Source organism: Notamacropus eugenii, chromosome 1 (genome assembly GCF_028372415.1).
Source record: "Notamacropus eugenii isolate mMacEug1 chromosome 1, mMacEug1.pri_v2, whole genome shotgun sequence".
In the NCBI taxonomy this organism is placed as follows: domain Eukaryota; kingdom Metazoa; phylum Chordata; class Mammalia; order Diprotodontia; family Macropodidae; genus Notamacropus; species Notamacropus eugenii.
Window position 1 is genome coordinate 278,921,356 of NC_092872.1, and position 13,871 is coordinate 278,935,226.

General features: G+C 48.4%; 1 protein-coding gene across 3 annotated transcripts in view; it reads right to left on the bottom strand.

Moving 5' to 3' along the window:
• The window catches only part of LOC140517570 (uncharacterized), a 108,887-nt gene that overhangs the window by 73,552 nt on the left and 21,464 nt on the right, over nucleotides 1-13,871 (bottom strand). The gene's annotated exons all lie outside the window — the stretch shown is intronic.

Here is a 13,871-nt window from a genome sequence, read left to right on the forward strand (position 1 = left end):
TTTACAATTTCCTTGAAATGGTGCCAAGTAATCTGGCCAATGAAGGCAGAAATCCAATTAAGTCATGAGTAAATGTCAGCTCCCAAATGCCAACGGCCCTAAGTAGCCACCTGGCATTTGAAGGAGCTCCCCTTGTTGCATCATTCCCCTCGCAGTGCTGCTCCCCTTGCCACACCGTTTTGTATTTCATGTACATGTCAACTTAGAAAATGTAAAGCTGGGACTTGGCACAGGAAGCAACCAGGCTGGAGATCTGGAGAGTGAGTACAGGTCTGATCCCAAGGGGCTGTGGGAGGGCATGCATTCTTAGAAGAGAGGAGAAAAGACCCAGGCCACATCTGGCCCGGAACATCACAACGCGCCACAGTCCAGCCTCCATCTCCAGCCCAGCCTCTCCACAGCCACCAAAATGAAGCATACCATGTCTCCCAGGCCCCTCCTGTGCTCAAAGAGCTCTAGGGGCTCTCTATCACCTTTGGGGCCAAGGACACACTCCTCCTTCTTAGGTATTCAAAGCCCTTCACAATGTGACCGCCACCTACCTCTCCAGATTCATTTCCCCTGACTTCCCTTCCCATTCTGCCTATTACCCCAAACTGGCTCCTTGATCTTGGCTCCTCTCCCACTCACCATGTCTGGAGAGCCCTTCTTGTGAGCCAAAAACTGGGGTGACTTGAGGAGAAGAGAAAGGAGAAGGGGAAGAAGCATTTTACTCAGCACCCTCTCTGGGCCTGACACTGTGCTGAGCTCTCACAATTGTCCTCTCCTTTGACCATCACAACAACGCTGCCAGCTGCATTCTCTTACTATCCCCATGCTACAGTTGAGGGAACTGAGGCAGATAAGGTGTGACTTGTCCAGGATGAAACAAGTGTCTGAGGCTGGATTTGAGCATAAGTCTTCCAGACTCCCGGCTCACAGTTCCATCCACTGTGCCACCTTATCCACTGGCTCTAGGAACTGCACTAAGGAATGAAAGGCAGGGGGCAGCTAGTTGGCATAGTGGATAGAGTATTGGCCTTGGAGTCAGGAGGACCTGAGTTCAAATTCAACCTTAGACACTTGATGCTTACTAGCTGTGTGATTCGGGGCAAGTCACTTAATCCCAACTGCTTTGATAAAAAAAGGGGGGGGGGGGGGACAGGATGCAAGGACAAAACTCAAAATAACACATACACACCCCATTCTCCTGGGGATGCCCTACCTCCCCCCAACACACACACACACACATAGCCACAAGGTCAAGGTGACTTGAGGAGCGATCTAAGGAACAGCTTCCTATCTGTAGGAGGCAGGCCCATTCCCTTTGCTTCCTGACAAACTCCGATCAATGTCCAATTATGGAGTACCTTGTGGCCTGAGACACCCCAGAAACTGACATTTCTAGTGTCACCCACCAGAGGCCTTCCATGTAAATAGTCTGATAAGTCAGCAGGGGGGTGCAGGCAGTGACTAAGCAGCTGGGTACACTCCCCTCACCCCATCTCCCTCTCTTCCTCTGTGTGTCTCTCCTTTTCTCACTGTCTTTCTCTCCTCTCACTGTCTCTCTCTCTCTACTGTCTCTTTCTCTCTCCTCACTGTCTCTCTCTTCCTCTTCTCTCCAATGGATTTTGGTATTTGTAACTCTTTCCTTATGCCACAACCCATCGATTTAAGTTTTAAATAATTGTTTTCAGTACAAAAGCATTCCTCGAAATGGACAAATGTATATGAGATAGAGTCTCATTTGGAAGGGACCCCAGCAGCATCTGGACCTACTCATACCTGAACAAGAATGGCCACTCCCACACACCAGGGGGGCTCACCAAGCTCAGGATGGGGAAATCGCCACCTCCCAAGGCCACTTATTCCACTGTGGGACATTGCTAGTGGTGAAGGTCTTTTTGGCATCAAGGCTACATCTGCCTCTCAGCAACATCCCCCAACTTCTCCTGGTTCTACCCTCTGGACTTTTCAACCTCAGTTTAGGAGAAAGGTCCATAGTTCTATAAAGGAATCGATCATTTGTTGCATTTTGACAAGACTTCTGGGATGGAGAAGCAAGTTTCAGGAGGAAAACTTCAATGTTCACAAACATAGACGTTGCTGAAGCAAGAAATGGACTGAGATAAAATCCCTCCCAAACCAACCGTCATGGGATGAATCTATCATCTCTATGACTGGCAGTGAAACAAAGACCACTGAAGGGTGATGAGCAGGAAATCAGCGTGGTTAGACTTGAGCCTGGGGGAAGGATGGGCTGATGAGAGCAGAGACTGGCCAGAATGGCTTTTCCACCCAGGGCTGTGACATCCATGCCCGTCCTTGCTGCTACAACGTAGGCAAGGACATAGCAAAGGGTCTTCCAAAAGTCCACAGACAAAAAACAGACAAGACTCCTGTAACAACAGAGGCAGCATCTCACTTTGGTGCCTAGATCCTTTCTGCCAAAATCTCAGACTCTCCATGCCAGCCACCAGCCCAAGTCTGCCTGTACTCTCCTGATCTCCCCGGAGCTAGAGAGAAAATACCTGGCATTAAAACTCCATTCCCCAACCAAAGAACCAGGCCAAAGTGACCACAACCTCCAGGTGGACAGATTCCAAGTCCCAAAGATCTTCAGTTTTACTCAACCTGTTTATTTGCAATGGATTTGCATATTAATTAGGTCTTCTGTCCCAGTAAGTTACATTGTAGTCAGACTTTGCCAATAAGTCATTCACCTGGAGGCCCCTCTCAAGGGGAAACAGAGGCACAGGGTTTTAGCTGAGGGCTGGATCTGACAGGAAGGCTTGGATTCCAATTCTACCCCGGATATTTATTAAGTGTCACAACCAGGAAGTCCCTTCACTTCTCTGATCCTCCCTTTCCTCACCCGTAAAATGGGGGATAATAAAACAACTATGTATCTCCATCACATGGTTCTTTTAAGAGGTTCCAAGAAAATGATGTCTATAAGGAATTCATGATCAGAAAGTCCTGGATTCAAATCTTGCCCCTGACATTATTAGCAGTGTGACCTTGGTCAGGTCATCAACTATAAAAAGGAAACAGTAATATCTGTATTGTCTGCAATGAGACTGTTGTGCACTCAAAACAAGATAACACATGAAAACATGAATATGTTAACGTTCTTATTATTAGCTAGCATTTTATAGCTCTCACTAGGTGCCAGGCATTGTGCTAAGCACTTTACAATGACTATCTTACTTGATCCTCATCATAACCTTGGAAGGTAGGTGCTATTATTATCCCAATTTTACAAACAAAGAAACTGAGGCAAACAGCATTTAAGTGACTTGCCCGGGTCACATAGGTAGCTGTCATTGTTTAAAATATTATATTACATAATTAATAATATTAATTATATAAATACTGTTATATTAATAATTATCCACTGTTATTATTATTAAAGACACCAGCAAGGCAAGACCACATAGTAGGGTCAGAGTTGGCCATGTAGACAAAACAACCTAGGTTTGGGTCTCCTCATCCATAAATATAACAAATACAGAAATCCCCTCCACTCCTGACCCACCCTAGCTGTGTGCCCCTGATCAAGTCACTTGACTTCTCCTGGATGAGGCAAGGCCCTGAGGCTTTAAGTTACAGAGAAGACAACAATTTGTGTGGAAGGAGGGAGTTTCCTCACCAAGGATTTCAGAGGCCAATGAAATCACAGTTTCATTTCAAGTGGAAACGTCCTCTTGTGGTCACAAGCAATGACCCATTATTCCACTGTGTCCACCAGGGAAAGGAGTCCTGGCCACCTCTGAAGGGGCAACAGTTACCACCTCCATTCTCAGAAGAACCAGGGGGAGGAAGGAAATGCCCCCAAAACAAGTCATCTTCTTTGTCAGGAATGAGCATCTTCTAGAGAAAGACGAGGGAAATGATTCCACTATTCAAGAGCAAAGACACCTTCTGGCCAAGCAGCAGAATCCAGCCCTGGCCGCCAGAGTTCAGAAAGCCTCAGAACCAGGGGAAGCAGAGGGCATTGCCTGACCTACAACAGGAGCCCCCCAACCCCTCGGCCCCCAAGGTCGGGCTTCAGAAGTCACCCAGACCATACCTTAAGGGCCTGCACTTCCCTCTCACAGGGCCCCTAGAGCCACAAGGGACCAGAAAGGCCACTGAGGTACATCATGTCATTTACAGAGGAGAAGGCCATGTTCAGGGAAGCCACTAGTGGAGGTGGCAGAGCCTGGATTCGAACCCAGGACTCTCCTGGCTTGAAGCCCTATGGTGTGCTATCTGTCACAAAATCCAACATTCTATCTTCACTATAACCTCTCCATCGTGAAACAAGACAAGAATTCAGTTCGGCGCAAGCACCATCTTCTCCACAAAGTCTTTCTAGACCCTTCCCTCAGCAGCCAGTGCCCTCAGACGTAAATCCTCCTAGCTATTTTTATATACAAGGGGAAGGGACCTTACTACGTGCCAGACACCCTGACAAGCACTTTACAAGTATCACCTCACAACAACCCCCAGAGGGAAGTGCTGTTATTATCCCCATTTCATGAGTGAGGAGAGGAGGGCAGGGAACAATGAAGTGACTTACCCAAGGTCACATCTGACCCTCACCCTAAATGCTCAGTCACTGCACTCTACACCATATCATTATATATATAAATATACATACTCTCTCCTCTTCATTCCCTACCCCCCCAATTTAGCTCCATGAAGACTAGGCTCATTTTTGTTAATTGACCACTCCGCTCTGGTTCATTTTTGTCTCTGTATTTCCTGTACTCACAGGCCAACCCTAAAGGCCTTTAATAAATGCTTGCTGAATACCTGACTCAGAAATCACTTGCAAAGTCCCAACAGGTTTAAGGTACTATGCTGGGCACTAAGCATTACAGGAAAATATGAGAGGCCTGGCCTCAGGAAGCTTGTACTGGAGTCATCACAAGATAATAGATCCAGAGCCTCCAGCCATGGCTCACGTACGGTGTCATGCCTGAGAGACTCTAACGGGAACTTGGGAAGGGCACACAGCCCACCTCCAGGCATCGAAGGTCCCTCAGCATCACAGGCTTTTAACCTTGCTAGCAATCTGGTGGACTCCTCAGAGTAATGCTTCTCAACAACTGAAGGAAATGGGGCATTTCCATTAAATGTTCTGAAAATAAAGATGTCATTCTTTTTTTCTCCCCATCCGAATTCATGGCCCCCTTGAAACCTACGCATAGGTTGAGGGGATGTGGAGGGAGGCTGTCTGGGGACCGCAGATTAAGGACCCCTGCTCCACAGAAAGGAAATTCCATCAATTAGTTCAGTCTGGTCTTAGATTTAGGACAGGGATGTCATATGTCAAAAGGTATTTACTTATTTCAAGACTTCAATGACCGATGATTTTGTCACAAGCGTAAAGAGATCCCAGCCCTCTTCTCTAGAGTGAAAAGGACCTCTGAGCAACTCTAATGCTCTCAGCAAACTCAGACTTCGGGAGGTAAAGGGATTTCCCCCAAAGTCTGACAGACTCGGGAAGCCAGGATCTGAAGCCAAGTCCTATAACTCCATACATGGTATTCTTTCCACTGCACCATACTGCCACTCTAGATGGGCCTCCACAGTCACTGCTGCCCAAAATAAACAAAGAAAACATCTCTTGGTAAGTACATCAGTAAAAAATTTTTCAAATACAAATCACTCAACAGCCAGCCTTCTGGTTAAACCAATCCACACATAGTTAGTAGAAACATAGTCTGCTGATGAGCAAATGCACAAAGCCTCATAAGCCTTTTAATTAAGCACTTACAATATACCAGGCACTGACCTAATCTCTGGGGATACCAAGAGAAAGCAAACCATGGTCCCTACCTTCAAGGAGCTAACTAACCTCTAACGGGGGAGACACCTTAGAGTAACACCCACCTCCCAGGCTTCATTTCAACCATGTCTGACTCTCTGTGACCCCGTTTGGTGTTTTCTTGGCAAAGATGCTGCAGTGGTTTGCCATTTCCTTCTCCAATTTATTTTTACAGATGAGGAAACTGGTTAAGTGACTTGCCCAGGGTCACCTAGCTAGTCAATCAACGTCTGAGGTGGAATTTCAACACAGGAAGATAGAGTCTTGCTGACTGCAGACCACCTAGCTGCCCCAAGACTTGTTAGGATCAAATGAGAAACTTAGAAGACACTTTTCAAACCTTCTAGTGCCATGTAAATGCTAGCTATTATTATTATTGATACCAACTGCAAATCCCAGGGCTAAGGAATGAATCCTCAGATCCTCCAAGGCAGAAATCAGAGAAGAGGCAGCTGTTAGAAATACTGTCTTTCTTCACACTGAGCTAATTCCTAGGGACGAGCAAGACCCCAAATTATGGAATGAGGGAAGACAATTGGACAGTTATCCTCACCTTGAAGCAACAAAATAAATCAATTTCCCTCCAGTGGCCTTAATCTATAAGAGGTGACAGAATCTACTCTACCCCTCCCTCTAGTCATAAAATGTCAAGAGCTCCGAAAAAGCATTCAGCAGGGGAGTATTGAGTGGAGTGATCAATTAACAAGTCTTCATGTTTGGGTTCCCACTGAAAAGCCCCTTCCCCAGCTCCACAGTCCTGGAAGGGAAGACCCCCACACCTCCATTCCAGCTCCTGGCTAAGACAGGGAGTCAACAGTCAGTTCAGTGGAGGAGGGGTTCGGGGAGAAATCAAAACTAATTCTTAAAATGGCCTTTCTGAAAAGTCCAGAGAATTCGCTGAACCAAGTTTCTAATATCAGTGCTAAGGGAAGGCCTTCACATCTCTGAAAAATGAACAATGAAAAAAAAAACAATGAACTCATTTAGTGAGCCGAGAGGCTTCTTAGCGATGACTTTGAAATGCAAGAAAGGGCAGCAAAACTGGTTTTTATTTGAGCGGGAATTTGTTCTATCTCCTTATCTCAAGAGGAAGTTAATCGTCCCAGTGATTTTAAATGTCATAAAATAGAATGGGAGAGCCAGAGGAGACCTCAAAGCTCATCTTGTCCAACCTTCTAATATTTTACAATCAAGAAAACTGCTCTTATAATCCCTTGGAGAACTAGGTAAAATCTCTCACCATCTATCAAAGGGCAGGCAGGTTTCTACGGTAAGGACCCCAACCCTAAGGGCCCACAACCACTCAAGGACTGATCGCCAAAGAGGGTCCCCCAACCACCAACCGCCAAGGAAGGTCCCAAACCACTGATCGCCAAGGAGGGTCTCCCAATGATTCATTGCCAAGGAGGGTCTCCCAACAACTCACTGCCAAAGAGGGTCCCACAACCACTGACCACAAGGGCAGATTCCAAACTATTGATCATAAAGGAGGGTCCTCCAACCACCAACTGCCAAAGAGAGTCCCCCAACCACTGCTGCCAAAGTCCATTTTGAAACAGACACAAGGGAGATGACAGAAGGAACCTAAAAGTGCTTTCAAGGATTCAGCAGTGACTGGGAGCCAAGGTCATAACCACCCAGTGCGCTGGTGTACTTGGTGCTCAAGTAACCTAGAGGTCTAACCCAGCACACAGAGGAAGGACCCCAGCTCCCCAGGCTCCCCAAGGCCTGGCTACCCTCCTTCCAAAACACAGCTCAACACTACCTAAAGGGCCAGACAAAACACTAACCCAGAGGTTCAGGATTTTCTCATGGGGTGTGGGCTTCTGCAATCTCAGAACCAGTCAAGTCCACAAGCATTTATTAAGCCCCTACAACATGCAGGCACTGTGCTAAGCGCTGGCAGGTTCTTCTGAGGCTCTGGTCCAGCCTGTTTGGCATAGAACAGCCTCTACATCAGCCCCACTAAGGGCTCAGCCTCACTACTCTGCGCTCTCTCCTGAGAAGAGGCAGGTGACCTCCTTAGGGCTACTGGGTGAGGCCACCACATTCCTGCCCCAGAGATCATGGACACAAGATCATCTGACTTCTTCAAAGCCTTGGTGTGTCCTGGTCCCCTTGGGCCTCCATCTGGTAAAGCCTTCTCAAAATCATATGGTTAAACTCATTAAACAAATGCACAGGAAGACAAAAGAAATCAGGGCTCCTGGGACACAAGGAAGGAGAAGGGAAAAACCATTTCTATGTTTCCTACTATGTGCCAGGAATGTTAAGGGCTTGTTACAATCATGATGCCATTTGATCCTACAACAACCCTGGGAGAGAGGTGCTGTTAATACTCTTGTTTTACAGATGGGGAAACTAAGGCAAACAGAGGTTAAGTGACTTGCCCAGGGCCAGTCAGCTGGTATATATCTGAGGCTAGATTTGAACTCTACTCTTTCTGACTCCAGGGGGTGCTCTGGGCACTCTGGCACCATCTGCCTGCCTCCAATACAGTTATGAAAATGTTAAAAGCTCCAAGTTCACAGTCCCCAGGTTAAGCACTCCTGATTCAATCCAACCTTCTGATAGTTCAGGGGAGGAAACTGAGAGCTCCGCCCAAGGACACGGAGATGTTCGGTGGCAGATCCCAAAACTCAATCCAGGTCCTTGGACTGTAAATCCAGTGCTCTTTTTCTTCCTCTGAGCTCAGCTCCCTCCACTGTGGCCAGTCACACAACCACAGAATCCCAGGATGGGAAGGGACCTCAGAAGGCATAGCTGCCCCCCATCTCCGAACCAGAATCCCTGAGAAAGGGCCATCCCCCTGACTCCCAAGGGAGCCCATTCTCCTTGGGACATCAAGCCTACAACTGACCTCCTCCCTGTGCCCTCTGGGGCGCCACTGACCAAGTCAATCCCTCCTCCAGAGGAGAGCCCTTCAGATGCTCGAAGGCCACTAGCTAGCTCCCTGAGCACCCAAGCCTTCCCTTCTCCATCATACACATCCCCAATTCTTCTAAATGCACAAAGCCTTTCATTCCCCTTATAGCCTTCCTCTGATGCTCTCTAGCTGTCAACTGTCTACTCCAAAAACTGGGACCCAGGGCTGAGCATCACACCATGGATGTGGCCCTAGCCACCCCAAAGTCACGGAGCCAATCACTTCCCTACTATTCCTGGAAGCTAGGTCTCCCATCAGACCACCTGTTTGCTCCTCATATTAGTGAGATCACATCCCTGGCAACCCAGCACCTCCTGAGAGCTTGGGATTTTGGAAGCTGTACTGCCAACCCAGGGTCAGGGGAGTCCAGCCAGGAAGTATCCTGGGCCCGGGAGGCTATCAACTACACCCAAAGGAAAAGGCCATGTACATCAGGCAGGGAACAGTCAAGCAGCATGTGAGCACCTACTATGTGCAAGGTTAGGAAGATACTACTAAAAACAAAACATCTAACCATAATGGCAAATGAAGGGGCTTTTGTGCTGAGAACTGATTTAGGCAAGAGGTACTCTGCTAACATCTACTACCTGGGACATCCAGAGAATAGGAGGCTTTAGTACTCCAGGAGATGGAGGTGCCCACCTAGAGACAGCCCATACTATCCATTCTCTAGATAAGAAGCAAAATTAAAACCAAAGGAGTCTCTGTTCTCCTGTGCCCTGACGTCCACCCGTGGCCATATAAAACAGAGGAGTGGGCACAGAGTACAGTGTGGGGACATGGGGATTCAAATGCCACTTCTCACAGCTACCACATGTACGTGTTGTATCTCTGAGTCAGGGGGAAAGTGTGGGGGTCAAAACACAATAAGGTATTTAAAAGTAAACTTGAGTACTTAGTATTAGTTATGGCTATGATAGAGGGGCATCCTGAAGAGTCAGTCTTTCTTTCTGTGGTTAAATCATTTCATAACCGACTCTTTGTGACCCCATCTGGGGCTTTCTTGGCAAAGATACTAGAGTAGCTTGCTATTTCCTTCTCCAGCTCATTTTACAGATAAGGAAACTGAAGCAAGCAGGGTTAAGTGACTTGCCCAGGGTCACATAAGTAGGCAGCATTGGAGGCCAGACTTCAACTCAGGAAGATCAGTGGAGCAACCAAACCTGATTTCAGAGGACTTGGCGATGCCAGGTGCATAGGGAGGTGGTGGACAACAGGTATAGAATGAGGCCAACATTTTCAGACCTGGCCAAGGCATAGATTTGTGTTCCTTAGTGATGCCTGTTTGTTCCAAGGGAGGATTTTGGGGGGAAGTATGCCTGGAATAATAAATGCCTACAATGGCTGGCTAAGTAAAAAGAGCCGCTGGCATTGGAAGGCAGCTGGGTTTGAGTCCTATCTCTGATACTGGGTGACTCTGGCTAAGTCACTGCCACTGTTTCCCAAATGAAGAATGTCTGAAATAGCTAACTGGAAAGCAGAAACAGTCTGTAAAGAGGGAAGCATGCCAAGGAGGTCAGCGACCAAATGAAAGGCTCCATTCAACCCCAAAATACTTAGAGCAGCATTTCGTGGAGAGTGAAATGCCTGCCCAGGTTATGGAGCAGAGATCTTAGGCCCTCTTGCAGCCTAAGAGTACGAGCATCCCAGCCCAAAGGAGATGAGAAGGCAGCTGCCCCTCAGCAAGGCAGGGACCAAAGGCTTTCAGGACACTTCCTAACAGACCACAGTTTAGACCAGCTCATTTCACTCAATTCTTTTTTATTCACCATTCCCCAACGACATCCATACCCTTCTCATCTGCCTTGGGCCAAGACTCCAACCTGGCTGGGGCAGTGGCAGGAGCAAGACCCCCTAGAAGCCCATCTCCACCCCCTCCCCCACCACTCCTCCTCCCCCCTTGGGGGAGGGAGGGAGGATGGGATTCAGGGATGGAAGGCCGGTCCCTGTTTACTCAGCAGGAAGGGCCCCACAGCCACAGGCTGAAGTCAAGGCCAGGGACCTTGAATCCCAGGACCAGGGAGCTGGGCAGGGCCCTCACAGCACCCCTCACTCCCTCTTACACAATTGGTCCTCAACACTTCTACTTCTTATCTGACAGGTCCCTCTGAATCTACAGTCATGTCTCAACACCCTGACCTGGAAAACAGAGCCCCAAAGGCTCTCTGGGCTTCAGTGACTCTCACTTCTAAAATGAGGTTTACAAAGAACTTCCCTTACATCAATCCTTTCAGGCAGATGTTGGAAGTATTACTATGTCTACTTTACAGAGGAAGATACTAAGGTTTGGAGAAGACTCGGGTCACTTGACCCAACCAAGGTCTTATGACTAAAGAAATGTCATCTGGGATTCAAATACAGCTCTCAACCAACCAAGCAGCCTGTGTTAGGTGTTTTTATGTGTCAGGCACCACCAAGCACTGGAGAGATAAAGAGAAAGGGAAAACCATCCCTGTCCCCCATGAGCTGGCCTTGTAATGGGGCAGACAAGGACAGAGATCAGTACACAGAAAAGACATACAGGTGACCTGAGGGGGAGGCACTAACAGCTGGCAGGGGAATCCAGAAAGGCCTCCTGGAGGAAGTGGAAGGAGGGCATGCCAGGCCCAGGAACAGCCAGGGCAAAGGCAGGGAGGTGGGAGAGGGAAGCAGGTTGCTATGGGTGGATCCCAAAAAACACAGAAGAAAACAAAATCGAAGATTCAGCCGGTTCATAGTGACCAACAAAGTAGCTGAGATCTGAAGGGGGATAGACCAGATCATCTCTCAAGGCCTGTCCCAATCACAGCCCACACAGCCTGGCTTCATATCTGCAAAATGGGCTGGCTGGAGTCTAAGGACCCCCATCACTCTCTGCATGCCCTACCATTAATGTCAGAGCAGGCCTTGCTGTGTGAGCTGCCCAGATGAGGAAGCCAGCAGGGCTGGGGCCTAAGGCCTGGAACTTAGAACCTGGAGTCTGGAACCTGGGGCTGTGGCCCAGAGCCTAGAATCTGGGGCGTGGACCCTAGAACCCAGGGCTTGGAACCTAGAGCTAAGCCGAATCCCTCCCCCCACCTCCCTAGGTGCCCAGATAGGCGTCAGTTTGCCAATCCCACCCCTGAATGTTTGGTCAAAGGCTGGAGCCGGGTATTAGGAACATGTCAGTGCTGAAACCTGAGTCTGTGAGAGCCAGAACCAAAGCAGGATTTGGAAATGGGCCAAAGCAGGGCAAGGAGAAGCAAAGCCTGTTTGGAACATAGGGGCTCTCGCTGCATGGCACTGGGAGGCCCTGAGATCAGCCCCAGGTTTCACAGTCCTCAGAAAACAGACAAACAGATGGGTAATGGTGGCCCATCTCCAGAAGGAGAACAATATTGTGGGAGCTACTGAGTCACTGATGGAGCGTCAGTCACCAAAACACAACCTGCAATCACTGGTGTGGCTGGAGCCTCACAGGCAACATCTCTGAACGCCAGGCAACATCTCTGAAGAGGGGTGTGGGTACCACACACAATGTTGAGTGCTCTACAAATATAACCTCACTTGATCTTCACAGCAACCTGGGAGTTAGATGCTGTTACTATTTCCTTTTGACAGCTGATGAAACTGAGGAAGGCAGTGGTTAAGTGACTTGCCCAGGGTCACCTAGCTGGGAAGTGTCTGAGGCCACATTTGAACTCTGGCCTTCCTGACTCCAGGCCTGGCCTCTATGCACTATGATACCACCCAGCTCCTGCAACTCCAAAAAGGGGCCAAAGGACTTGCCCAAGGTCACACAGCTTTAGGAACTGGGAAGCTAGGACTCAAACCCAGATCTCCTAACCCCAAACCTTTCTCCCTTATGTCACGTCCTGGCTTCCTCCAACCCCAATCTGGCCTCTCTTTCCTAAGCCCAATAACAACATAAAAATCTCCCCTCTCCCTGCCTTCCCTCTGAAATCCGTTCCATGTACACCACATATACCTTGTATGTTCACAGTTGTTTGCATGTCTTCTCCCTCATTAGAATGTCAGGTCCTTGACGGCAGGGACTGAGTTTCTGCCTTTCTCTGTATTCCCAGCACTTAGTCTAGTACCTGGCACATAGTAGGCCTTGCAGACAGAAGACCTGGGTCTGAGCCCCATGGGCAGTGTGACCTGGGGGAAAGGATGCTGGCTTTGGAGACAGGGGACTCTGGGCTGAAGGTCTGCCTTGGCACTGGCATCTGCTGTGACCCTGGGTGAGTCACCTTCCTTCCTGGGGCCTCATGAGGAAGGCTTCATTCAGTTCTTCCTATGACAGCCCCAGCCTCCTTCAGTCTCTTCCTCTATCAGAAGGGAGGGTTGTCCCAGCTAGCTCCTTTCAGGTTAGAGCTACGATCCTCTGACCTCATCTGGATGACATTCTGTCTCTGAATGGTTTCCTGATCTGTAAAAGAAAGGACCTGAACTAGCAGGTTTTCAAGGTCTTTCCCAGCTTTCAATCCTCTAATGCCAGCTCCTAAGTGGTTCAATTGGGGAAAAGGACAATCAGGAGAATTCAGCAGGGCTCGGATTCTCCCCCCTCCCCCAATTCCCTTCTGGTTTCCACCAGCTTTCTTTCATCTTCCCAGGCTTTTCTCAGGAGCCAGCATGAAAAAGAAATGAAAAAGGTCTTCAGACAATGTTATTTCTGGACTTTGCTCCATTATTAATAATCCGGCAGTATTGCTTTCTACTATTTTTTGTTTCAAAAGTAAAATGCTTCTGCTATAAATAGTTTAAAATCCTATAAATACTTGGAGAGAGGCATGATTTCATTGATGTGGGCACTTCCTCGGCCAGCCAGGTACCAAACCCATTGGCCCTTTGCATTCTGGGTGGCTCCAGTCCACACATGACCCCCCCCCCAGCCTCAATTCTGCACCCAAGAACCATCCAACTGACTCCCTAGGGCTCCGTACCCAGAGCACCTTCACCCTTCTCACAGCCAAGATTTAGAACTGTAAGGCCATCCTCAACTCAGACCTCGAGCTGAAAGGAGTGCCAAATGCCAGGTGTTCCAAGACCCTCAACTTACAGAGAGGAAACTAAGGCCACAGGAGATGAAATGACTTGTCCAAGGTCCCACAGGTGAGTCAGAAGGGGATCTGAACAAAGGTCTACAGCAAGCACTGCAGTTTCCTAAGCCCTCCCTGTCTAGTTTCT